Genomic DNA, 11,062 nt, shown 5'->3' on the forward strand with positions numbered 1-11,062 from the left:
TAAAGGACGATTCCCTTAATTGAAAAGGTTAATTAGTTGTATACCGATACAGATTAATTAATTCCTTAAAATTGAACAATTTGATTTGTGAGAGAGAATATTGATATCTTATTATAATGGGATTAAATAAGATTTATTTTAGTAATAAAATGCTTTGTTGCTAAAATTATTTATTGTTTGAGAAACAATAAAGATAAGAATGAATGGTTAATTATAATTACAAGAAGTTGTGAATTATAACTATATGACCCATTTTATTTATGTGATCAAGTATCACTAGTCAATTGTTTGTATGAAATTTAATTAATTCATGAAATGATATTTATGTGATAAATATGCATTAAATTAATTAATAACATGTATCATACTACATGTGACATATTGTGTGACAAATGACAAATTGACAAAATAAAATGGTAGTCCATTTTAAGTACATGGACCGAAAAATGGAGGGTGTGTTAGTGGGTTTTGGTTGTTTTATTTTATTTGATAAAATAAACATAATGATGCCTACCTACTACTAGTCTTACACATCTTACACACCTACTATTTTTGAAAAGAGTAAAAGAAAATGAAATGATGCCATTTAGGCTCCCTAAAACCGTGAGACTCCATCTAAATGGATGGGAGTTGGTTCTTTTCTTTTTCTAACACACTACCATTCAATACACATGCAAAATGTTCATGTATCCTCTCTTCTCTCTCTTTTATCTTCATCAAAAAGATGAGATTTAATCTAAATTGTTCATATAAGATTACTAAAATTATCAAAGTAATATATGAGTATTAGTAATCAAATTTAAGGTAAACCACAATATAAACATCTAGTGCATGTTAGTTTGTGGGATTAAGGGATTGTCTTGGGTGCTATTAATTGGAGAATCTCTACTTTGGGATTTTTGTATGTTCATCCATTAAAGGAAAGCTCAAGAACAAGTGAGTAGGAGGACTCACTTGTGCCCATAAATCCGAAAATCACATGGTGAGATATAGATTTTTCCATCTCTTTAATTAATGTTTGCATGCATAAAATCCATATTTAATTTTATGACAAATTAAATAAAATCACATATATGAATATGTATGTATATAGATCTACATTTCCTTCATATAGGCCCTAGTAGATGCTTTTTATTCTTAAGACTTTGCTTGTTAGAATGCTTGTAAAACACCCTAGGATGTGTCATGCTAGTATCCTTTGACCCATGGTTTAAGGCCTAGTCAAGAGTACCTTGTGGTGTGATAACTCCTTGGCTACCGTTTATTCCAAGGTGACCCTTGAAACCATGCATACTTCTATCATTCATCCATGTTCTACCACATTTTTGTCATCAAAGGGAATGGGCACAAAAAGAAATCAATTTGAGTTCAATGAAATGAAAAGTGAAAGAAAGTTTGCAAAAATGCATCAAATGAAAAGAGGAGCAAAAATAGAACTCCTATACTTCAAATACAAGGCACCCTCGTTACTAATTGGGGTGACTTTGAAAATGTTCAAAAAGAAATGCAAAAAAGTTGTCAAGTATTGAAAATGTCAAATGATCAAAAGAAATGGCAAAAAGAAAGTGTTCTCAAATGTTATATGCCACAAGAAATTGGGGGGAAAAACAAAAACAAAAGCAAACTCCCCAAATGAAACTCAATTACTATCGATCCCTTTATCCATCATATCCATTTTTGTGCATGGTAGAGAGGGGACGACCCTTCTTCTTGTCTAGGCAAGAGGGGGAATTCCGCGATCCTCCAGTGTTTCTAACACCATAGGGAGTCTACTCTTGACAAAAGCATTTAACGATTGAGGACAAAGGTACCCTAGCTTGACATCTTTTGGAGGTGATTTATTGGTATCCTTCTAGGCTTAGTAGTTTGAACAAATTGCATCTATGAAGGATTGTGTACCCTTGAATTGCTTCCCTTATAGATAATTTCCGCCACTTAGATGAGGAAAGTGGCTATTCTTTTGTAGATGCATCCATTATGTGTTTTTGTGTGCTTAATGTTTGGATGTGTCGCCATTTTGGCAAGACCCACCTTGCCTTGCAAGAAGGCATCCTACCTCATGGTTGTCTTGTTGTGAGTTGAAGGGGCGGAGTGAGACCCGCTAATTGTCTCATATCGGCTATTATTATTAGGTTAGGTTAGTTTTGGTCCTAGTCTTTGTCACCTCTTTACTCGGGACGAGCAAAGGTTCGGTTTGGGGATATTTGATGCGACCATAATTGGCGCATATTTAGCCCCCGAATTACCATTGTTTCCATGCTTTTTAGTGCCTATTTGGGTCATTTCTTATCTTTAGTTCTTTGTTTTGCATATTCTTTGAGATTTTGATCCCTTGGTAGGAAAGGAGTAAGAATCTTGCATTTTCATGGCAAAACGAGGCTAAATTGATTGTATTCAATGACCAAGCATCAAGGAGAAACAAGACTAGAAGGCCTTTGTACATATTATAGTAGAAAAGCATTGTTGAGAAAAGGATCCTTGAGTCCCCAAGGAAATCCCCAAGGAATTCATGAAGAAAAGGGAAGAAAAGAAGAAGAAAAGCTGCTGCCAGACAATCCGAACGGATTGTACACAATCCGTCCGTCCGCCCTCGCCGGTCGAGCGTCCCTCTAAGGAATCCGCTCGGATTCCACCTCGCCAATCCGAGCGTCTTGACCAAGAATCCGCTCGGATTCTCCAGCCCAGATCCGGCCGTCCCGACTCCCATCCGCACGGATTTGATGACAAAGACGACACGTTTTTCGTTCTTCAAGCCACGATAAGAGAAGCCCTTCTCTCGGACAATACCGGAGTCTCCTTGCTCAACTTAAAAAGTGTAATTACTAGTTTAGCCCTTAGTTAACCCTAATGCATCCTCCCTAATTTTCACTATAAATACCCCATTAGTCTAATTAGAGGAGCATGTTCTTCTTATCAATAATTAGTGTAGTTAATATCAATCAAATCTCTCTTCAATATTGTAATCAAATATTAATCAAGTTCTAATTCAAGTTTTAGTTCTTTAACCTCTCTCTTGTTCTTCCTTTATTTTGGGTAATTAGAAGATTATTGGGTTTATTGGGAGATTGACAACCTTCCATCAATCATCAAGTTCTTCTATTATTCTTTGCATCTTTATTATTGGAATCATTAGTAGGTATAATCTCTTAATCCCTTTTTAATTATTGCTAATTACTTTCATTTATTCATCATGTTTCATTATGTTAGTATGATTGACAACCTTTCTAGCATGATCAATATGATAATGAGTGAGTAGTCTCTTAGCTAGGGTTTAATGGGTGATTAGGGAAACCAACATGGGGAATGATTCATGCTTAAATTAATATGCTTTCATATCTTATTTGCTTGCTTGTTTTGATCTTAATACATGCACATGTTATATTTGATGAAATGCTAAGCCTATGAATCCTTGCATTTACTATCATCTTCTATCCTTTCAACTTGACTTGTAAGACATAAACCAACTCGAGTCTTGTTAGACCATGCATGTGTTGAGTAGGAAAGATTAAGTCGACTTGTAGGTGTTGTACAATCTAATCGATTCGGCTCGGGACCCAAACTTTCCTAGGATTGTAAGATATAACCCAACTCAATCCATCACAACAATAATTGCTTGCTTATAATTTGAGAACATGTTTGTATGATCATATCCCATGAATCCCCTATGAGCCCATGACACCCTAGTGCCTTTAATCAATTGTTTACACCCCTTATTTTATTCATCTTGCTAGTTTACTTTCATTGTTATTTTAGTTTAGTAACCTTCTACATCAACCAAATTTGTGACACCCCTACACACTACTAGTTACAATAGAATTCTCATTTCAATACCCGTCCCTTGGGATCCGACCTTTACTTGCCTCTTTGCTAATTGTAGAGTTGCTCGTGGAGTATAAATTGTGTTTTGTATCGACCATTGACCAACGACCACATATGCTTAATTGTGAACACCAAATGGCTCCGATCAAAAATGGCGCCGTTGCCGGGGACGGTGTTTAATTGATTTAAGATTTCTTTTATTGTTTTTAGTTGTGTCTTTTTCACCTTGGGGAAGTAAAACTCCTCAAGGTTTGTTCTAATTGTTTTCGAGTTGTTTGATATTTTGCATGTCTAGAAGGTTACAAAGAAATTTGTTACCTTTTGACCTTGAAATCGAAAGAACCTTGACGAATAATAGAAGACTTGTTAGGAGGAATTTGGGAGGTGTTGGTGAAGTTGTTCAACCCACTAGTGAGTTTGTCAATCCTTTCGCAATAGAAGGAGAAGAGAACCCATTAAACAATACCCCACAAAATCCACCTACAATGCCTAAAGCTTTGGCAATGGTGGTAGCAACACCAAGCTTGGAAGTGAAACAACAACAACAAATTTCTATGGGAGCATCACCTTCTACTCCGGTAATCGATCAACTCTTACATTATCCGGAGGTAACTTTCATCTCCGATACCCATAGAAATACATTTGTCAAGTTTGCTATGAAACAAATCCAATCAACCAAATTCATATGTCAAGATGCTTTAGAGAAGTTAGGTGTTCTTGAACAAACAAGAGTCTTTTTCAATGCCATGGGTTTGAAGAAATTGTTTGAAATGAAGGAAGTAACATACCCCTCCCTTGTCTTGGAATTCTTAAGTTCTTTAAAAGTGACAAAAGTTGAGAATAGGGAAAATATTGAGTTTCGTCTAGCTAACACTAGTAGACGCATTACCTTTCCGGAATTGGGTGGAATTTTGGGTCTTAGCGATGCACATAAATATTATAAGCAATATGGTAAGTATGACCCCGAGCCTCTTTGGGAGGCAATCTCCGGGAAGAAATTTGAAGATTTTCATGCTTGTCGTTCTCTTTTGGTCCATCATCCGGGCATAAGAGTATGGCACAAAGTTGTGGGAAATACCATAATTGCTAGAAAAGACACCAATCATTTCACGGGACTCGATTTTATTCTCCTTGAATCAACTTTGAATATTGGAAGAATTCACACCAAGCCTTACAATTCTTTGAGGCTATTGGTTGATAGATGGCTCCATGTAGATAGTGGGAAGAAGGGTCAAACCGTTATTGTTAATGGCGGCCTTGTCACGGTCCTAGCCAAGCACTTTGATCCTAATTTCAATAAGGATAGCAAGTACAAGGCAAAGGAAGGTGGCCATCTTATTGATATGTCCATCATGATTAACAAGTTTAAGTGGGTTGCTCACAATCCCCTTGACAACAAGTATGGGTGGCTTACTAGTGAGGCTCGATCATTCACTTTACCCGCCAAGATTTGCCGTCTTAGTGTCCACCGGGCCAACTATTTACTTCGCCTATCCAAGGAAGCCGAGTACATCATTCAACAACAAAAGGGTGATCATGAGACTCCCTCCTCTTCCATTGTCATACCACCTTACCCCTTTGAATATGAAGAGTTCAAACCGCAAGGAGTTGAAATTGGAAAAGACTATGTCACTCTTCTTATGCAAGCCATGCACAAGCAAGCTTATGAAGATCGGAAGAATGCTTATTTGGCTCAATATCCTCCCCTCTTACATCTAGCTAGGCAAGGACTCCTTGATCCATCTTGTCCTTTGCCTAGTTGGGCGGATAAAGAAGCCTTATTTCCGGGTGCATCTAGGGACGTGGTGGAAGACAATGAGGTTGTTGGAAATGGTGAAGAATTTGATGATAACATTGAGGAAGAAGCAAGTGGAGATGATGAAGGAGATGGTGAAGATGATGATGAAGAAAGTGATGAAGAAAGTGCCAAGGAAAGTGGCAATGTGACCACTTCTCATGAGGGAAGTGGTGATGATGATAGCATGATGGAAGACTAGCCTTGGAGACTCCTACACTCCCATGGTATGTCTATATCTCTTTGTATTTTATTTCATTTTGATCATTGTTGGAGGAGTCCTAGCAACATCAAAGGACTCACACCTCGGTACCATTGAGGTGTTCTTTATTGTTCCCATTTTTTTGAAAATCCAAAATGACAATCTAATTTCATGCATAGCATAGTGTGTGCATGAACTATACCCATGCTTTGACATTAGCAATAGTGTCTTATTTGGTTTGGGGAAGTTAATGCATACACAACGGGAGGTAATCTAAATTATCCTCTCCGTCATAACAAAAACCATGCATCATGTAGTGTAGCTTAGTGTAGAATTGCATTTAGTATAGAAATCATGCATCATTTTGCATAATTTCCATCATTTTGGCCATTGAGGACAATGCCCATATTAGTGTGGGGATGGGAATTCTAACACTTAACTTTTATTCAAAAACCATAAAAATTGAAAAATTTCAAAAAAAAAAAAAAAAAAATCAAAAAAATCGAAAAAATTGAAAAACCAAAAACAAGTTCATTTCCATTGTATATATTGTCTTGTATATATTGTGTTTGTTTATCCTTGTTCACTTTGATCGACTACGCCACATCCGAGACATGAGGATATTGAAGACCGCATGGTATGATCTTTCCAATCTCCTTTTTCCTCTCTATGTTAATGACTATGTGGCTTTATTTTGATTGATGCGGTAAAAACAATGTGAACTTAGGACTTGCATTTAGTTTATATGGCATACTAGTTGGTAGAATCATTTGCATTAGGATGTATAAATGTTAGTTGCATCATGGCATGTAGTTTGCATGTTAGAAAAATTTTGCGAAACCGTCTATTTGGGAAGCTTGACAAGTGTATATAGGCCCTAGTAGATGCTTTTTATTCTTAAGACTTTGCTTGTTAGAATGCTTGTAAAACACCCTAGGATGTGTCATGCTAGTATCCTTTGACCCATGGTTTAAGGCCTAGTCAAGAGTACCTTGTGGTGTGATAACTCCTTGGCTACCGTTTATTCCAAGGTGACCCTTGAAACCATGCATACTTCTATCATTCATCCATGTTCTACCACATTTTTGTCATCAAAGGGAATGGGCACAAAAAGAAATCAATTTGAGTTCAATGAAATGAAAAGTGAAAGAAAGTTTGCAAAAATGCATCAAATGAAAAGAGGAGCAAAAATAGAACTCCTATACTTCAAATACAAGGCACCCTCGTTACTAATTGGGGTGACTTTGAAAATGTTCAAAAAGAAATGCAAAAAAGTTGTCAAGTATTGAAAATGTCAAATGATCAAAAGAAATGGCAAAAAGAAAGTGTTCTCAAATGTTATATGCCACAAGAAATTGGGGGGAAAAACAAAAACAAAAGCAAACTCCCCAAATGAAACTCAATTACTATCGATCCCTTTATCCATCATATCCATTTTTGTGCATGGTAGAGAGGGGACGACCCTTCTTCTTGTCTAGGCAAGAGGGGAATTCCGCGATCCTCCAGTGTTTCTAACACCATAGGGAGTCTACTCTTGACAAAAGCATTTAACGATTGAGGACAAAGGTACCCTAGCTTGACATCTTTTGGAGGTGATTTATTGGTATCCTTCTAGGCTTAGTAGTTTGAACAAATTGCATCTATGAAGGATTGTGTACCCTTGAATTGCTTCCCTTATAGATAATTTCCGCCACTTAGATGAGGAAAGTGGCTATTCTTTTGTAGATGCATCCATTATGTGTTTTTGTGTGCTTAATGTTTGGATGTGTCGCCATTTTGGCAAGACCCACCTTGCCTTGCAAGAAGGCATCCTACCTCATGGTTGTCTTGTTGTGAGTTGAAGGGGCGGAGTGAGACCCGCTAATTGTCTCATATCGGCTATTATTATTAGGTTAGGTTAGTTTTGGTCCTAGTCTTTGTCACCTCTTTACTCGGGACGAGCAAAGGTTCGGTTTGGGATATTTGATGCGACCATAATTGGCGCATATTTAGCCCCGAATTACCATTGTTTCCATGCTTTTTAGTGCCTATTTGGGTCATTTCTTATCTTTAGTTCTTTGTTTTGCATATTCTTTGAGATTTTGATCCCTTGGTAGGAAAGGAGTAAGAATCTTGCATTTTCATGGCAAAACGAGGCTAAATTGATTGTATTCAATGACCAAGCATCAAGGAGAAACAAGACTAGAAGGCCTTTGTACATATTATAGTAGAAAAGCATTGTTGAGAAAAGGATCCTTGAGTCCCCAAGGAAATCCCCAAGGAATTCATGAAGAAAAGGGAAGAAAAGAAGAAGAAAAGCTGCTGCCAGACAATCCGAACGGATTGTACACAATCCGTCCGTCCGCCCCGCGCCGGTCGAGCGTCCCTCTAAGGAATCCGCTCGGATTCCACCTCGCCAATCCGAGCGTCTTGACCAAGAATCCGCTCGGATTCTCCAGCCCAGATCCGGCCGTCCCGACTCCCATCCGCACGGATTTTGATGCAAGACAAAGACGTTTTTCGTTCTTCAAGCCACGATAAGAGAAGCCCTTCTCTCGGACAATACCGGAGTCTCCTTGCTCAACTTAAAAAGTGTAATTACTAGTTTAGCCCTTAGTTAACCCTAATGCATCCTCCCTAATTTTCACTATAAATACCCCATTAGTCTAATTAGAGGAGCATGTTCTTCTTATCAATAATTAGTGTAGTTAATATCAATCAAATCTCTCTTCAATATTGTAATCAAATATTAATCAAGTTCTAATTCAAGTTTTAGTTCTTTAACCTCTCTCTTGTTCTTCCTTTATTTTGGGTAATTAGAAGATTATTGGGTTTATTGGGAGATTGACAACCTTCCATCAATCATCAAGTTCTTCTATTATTCTTTGCATCTTTATTATTGGAATCATTAGTAGGTATAATCTCTTAATCCCTTTTTAATTATTGCTAATTACTTTCATTTATTCATCATGTTTCATTATGTTAGTATGATTGACAACCTTTCTAGCATGATCAATATGATAATGAGTGAGTAGTCTCTTAGCTAGGGTTTAATGGGTGATTAGGGAAACCAACATGGGGAATGATTCATGCTTAAATTAATATGCTTTCATATCTTATTTGCTTGCTTGTTTTGATCTTAATACATGCACATGTTATATTTGATGAAATGCTAAGCCTATGAATCCTTGCATTTACTATCATCTTCTATCCTTTCAACTTGACTTGTAAGACATAAACCAACTCGAGTCTTGTTAGACCATGCATGTGTTGAGTAGGAAAGATTAAGTCGACTTGTAGGTGTTGTACAATCTAATCGATTCGGCTCCAGGACCCAAACTTTCCTAGGATTGTAAGATATAACCCAACTCAATCCATCACAACAATAATTGCTTGCTTATAATTTGAGAACATGTTTGTATGATCATATCCCATGAATCCCCTATGAGCCCATGACACCCTAGTGCCTTTAATCAATTGTTTACACCCCTTATTTTATTCATCTTGCTAGTTTACTTTCATTGTTATTTTAGTTTAGTAACCTTCTACATCAACCAAATTTGTGACACCCCTAGACACTACTAGTTACAATAGAATTCTCATTTCAATACCCGTCCCTTGGGATCCGACCTTTACTTGCCTCTTTTCTAATTGTAGAGTTGCTCGTGGAGTATAAATTGTGTTTTGTATCGACCATTGACCAACGACCACATATGCTTAATTGTGAACACCAAATGGCTCCGATCAAAAATGGCGCCGTTGCCGGGGACGGTGTTTAATTGATTTAAGATTTCTTTTATTGTTTTTAGTTGTGTCTTTTTCACCTTGGGGAAGTAAAACTCCTCAAGGTTTGTTCTAATTGTTTTCGAGTTGTTTGATATTTTGCATGTCTAGAAGGTTACAAAGAAATTTGTTACCTTTTGACCTTGAAATCGAAAGAACCTTGACGAATAATAGAAGACTTGTTAGGAGGAATTTGGGAGGTGTTGGTGAAGTTGTTCAACCCACTAGTGAGTTTGTCAATCCTTTCGCAATAGAAGGAGAAGAGAACCCATTAAACAATACCCCACAAAATCCACCTACAATGCCTAAATTCTCGTCACACTCTATACCCACCGAGGAGGATCTACCAAATGGTACTCCTACCCCACAACATCTCACCGGAAACTTTATTGCCAAGTCCGCCTTCATCCAACTAGTTGAGAGGAGCCAATTCGGGGGAATGCCTAGTGAGGACCCTCATTCTCATATGGAAACCTTTTGCGATTATTGTGAAGCTATCTCTCAAACGGGCGTGACTCAAGACCAAATAAGATGGGTCTTATTTCCTTTTTCGTTAATCAGCACCGCAAAGCAATGGTTGAAGGGCCTTGATAAGGCCACCCTTGGAATAGATTCTTGGAAGAAGCTAGCTCTAGCTTTCTACAAAAAATTCTACCCACCGGAAAAGACTAACATGCTAAGAGCTCAAATTACGGGTTTTAAGCAAAGGGATGAAGAATCTTTGTATGAAGCTTGGGAGCGGTTCAAAGGTATTTGTCGCTCATGTCCTCACCATGGACTTAGCGAATGGTTTTTAGTGCAACAATTTTGGAATGGTTTATATGAAGATTCAAGGAACGTTCTCAATATGGGATCAAATGGAATGTTCACCGAAGTTGATGACAATCAAACATGGAACAAGATTGAGGAAATGGCGGTCCATAATTCACAATATAGTAGGCCTCGCAAGGCTACTAGAGGAGGAAAGTATGAAGTGGACACCGTGACTCAATTAGGTGCTCAACTTAGTGCTCACATTGACACAATCAACTTGAAGTTTGAACAAGCTATGGCTAGGCTTGAGGAAAAATCAAAAACATCAAAGCATCATGTCAATGCCATGACGGCATCCTCATCAATCCCAAGTGGGATATGTGAGAATTGTGGAACCTTGGGTCATGACTCAAGTGAATGTAGGGGAACAACCGAACAAGTTAATGCTTTCCAAGCTTACAAAAGTGGTACCCCTTATTCAAATTTTTACAATGAAAACACCAAGTTCCATCCAAATCTCTCATACAAAAGCCAAAATGCTCAAAACCCTCAAACAACATACACTCCACCACCCATGAGAAATCAAAATCAAAGACCCTTTTACAATCAAAACCAAGGTTACCAAAATCAAAATCCATACAATCACCAAAATGACCAAGGTTTTGATGTCCAAAAAGCGGTCCTCCAAATGCAAAAGAATCAACAAGAATTTTTCACTCAAATGCAAAAAG

At 37.6% G+C, this 11,062-nt stretch overlaps 1 non-coding gene across 1 annotated transcript; it reads right to left on the reverse strand.

Annotated features, from left to right (window-relative positions):
- Positions 1–10,251: 10,251 nt before the first annotated feature.
- On the reverse strand, positions 10,252–10,358 carry LOC141602811 (small nucleolar RNA R71). The gene has a single exon (XR_012524719.1). It is a non-coding gene; the product is annotated as a small nucleolar RNA R71 (small nucleolar RNA).
- Positions 10,359–11,062: the final 704 nt, after the last annotated feature.

This window comes from Silene latifolia, chromosome 9, assembly GCF_048544455.1.
Source record: "Silene latifolia isolate original U9 population chromosome 9, ASM4854445v1, whole genome shotgun sequence".
Taxonomy (NCBI): domain Eukaryota; kingdom Viridiplantae; phylum Streptophyta; class Magnoliopsida; order Caryophyllales; family Caryophyllaceae; genus Silene; species Silene latifolia.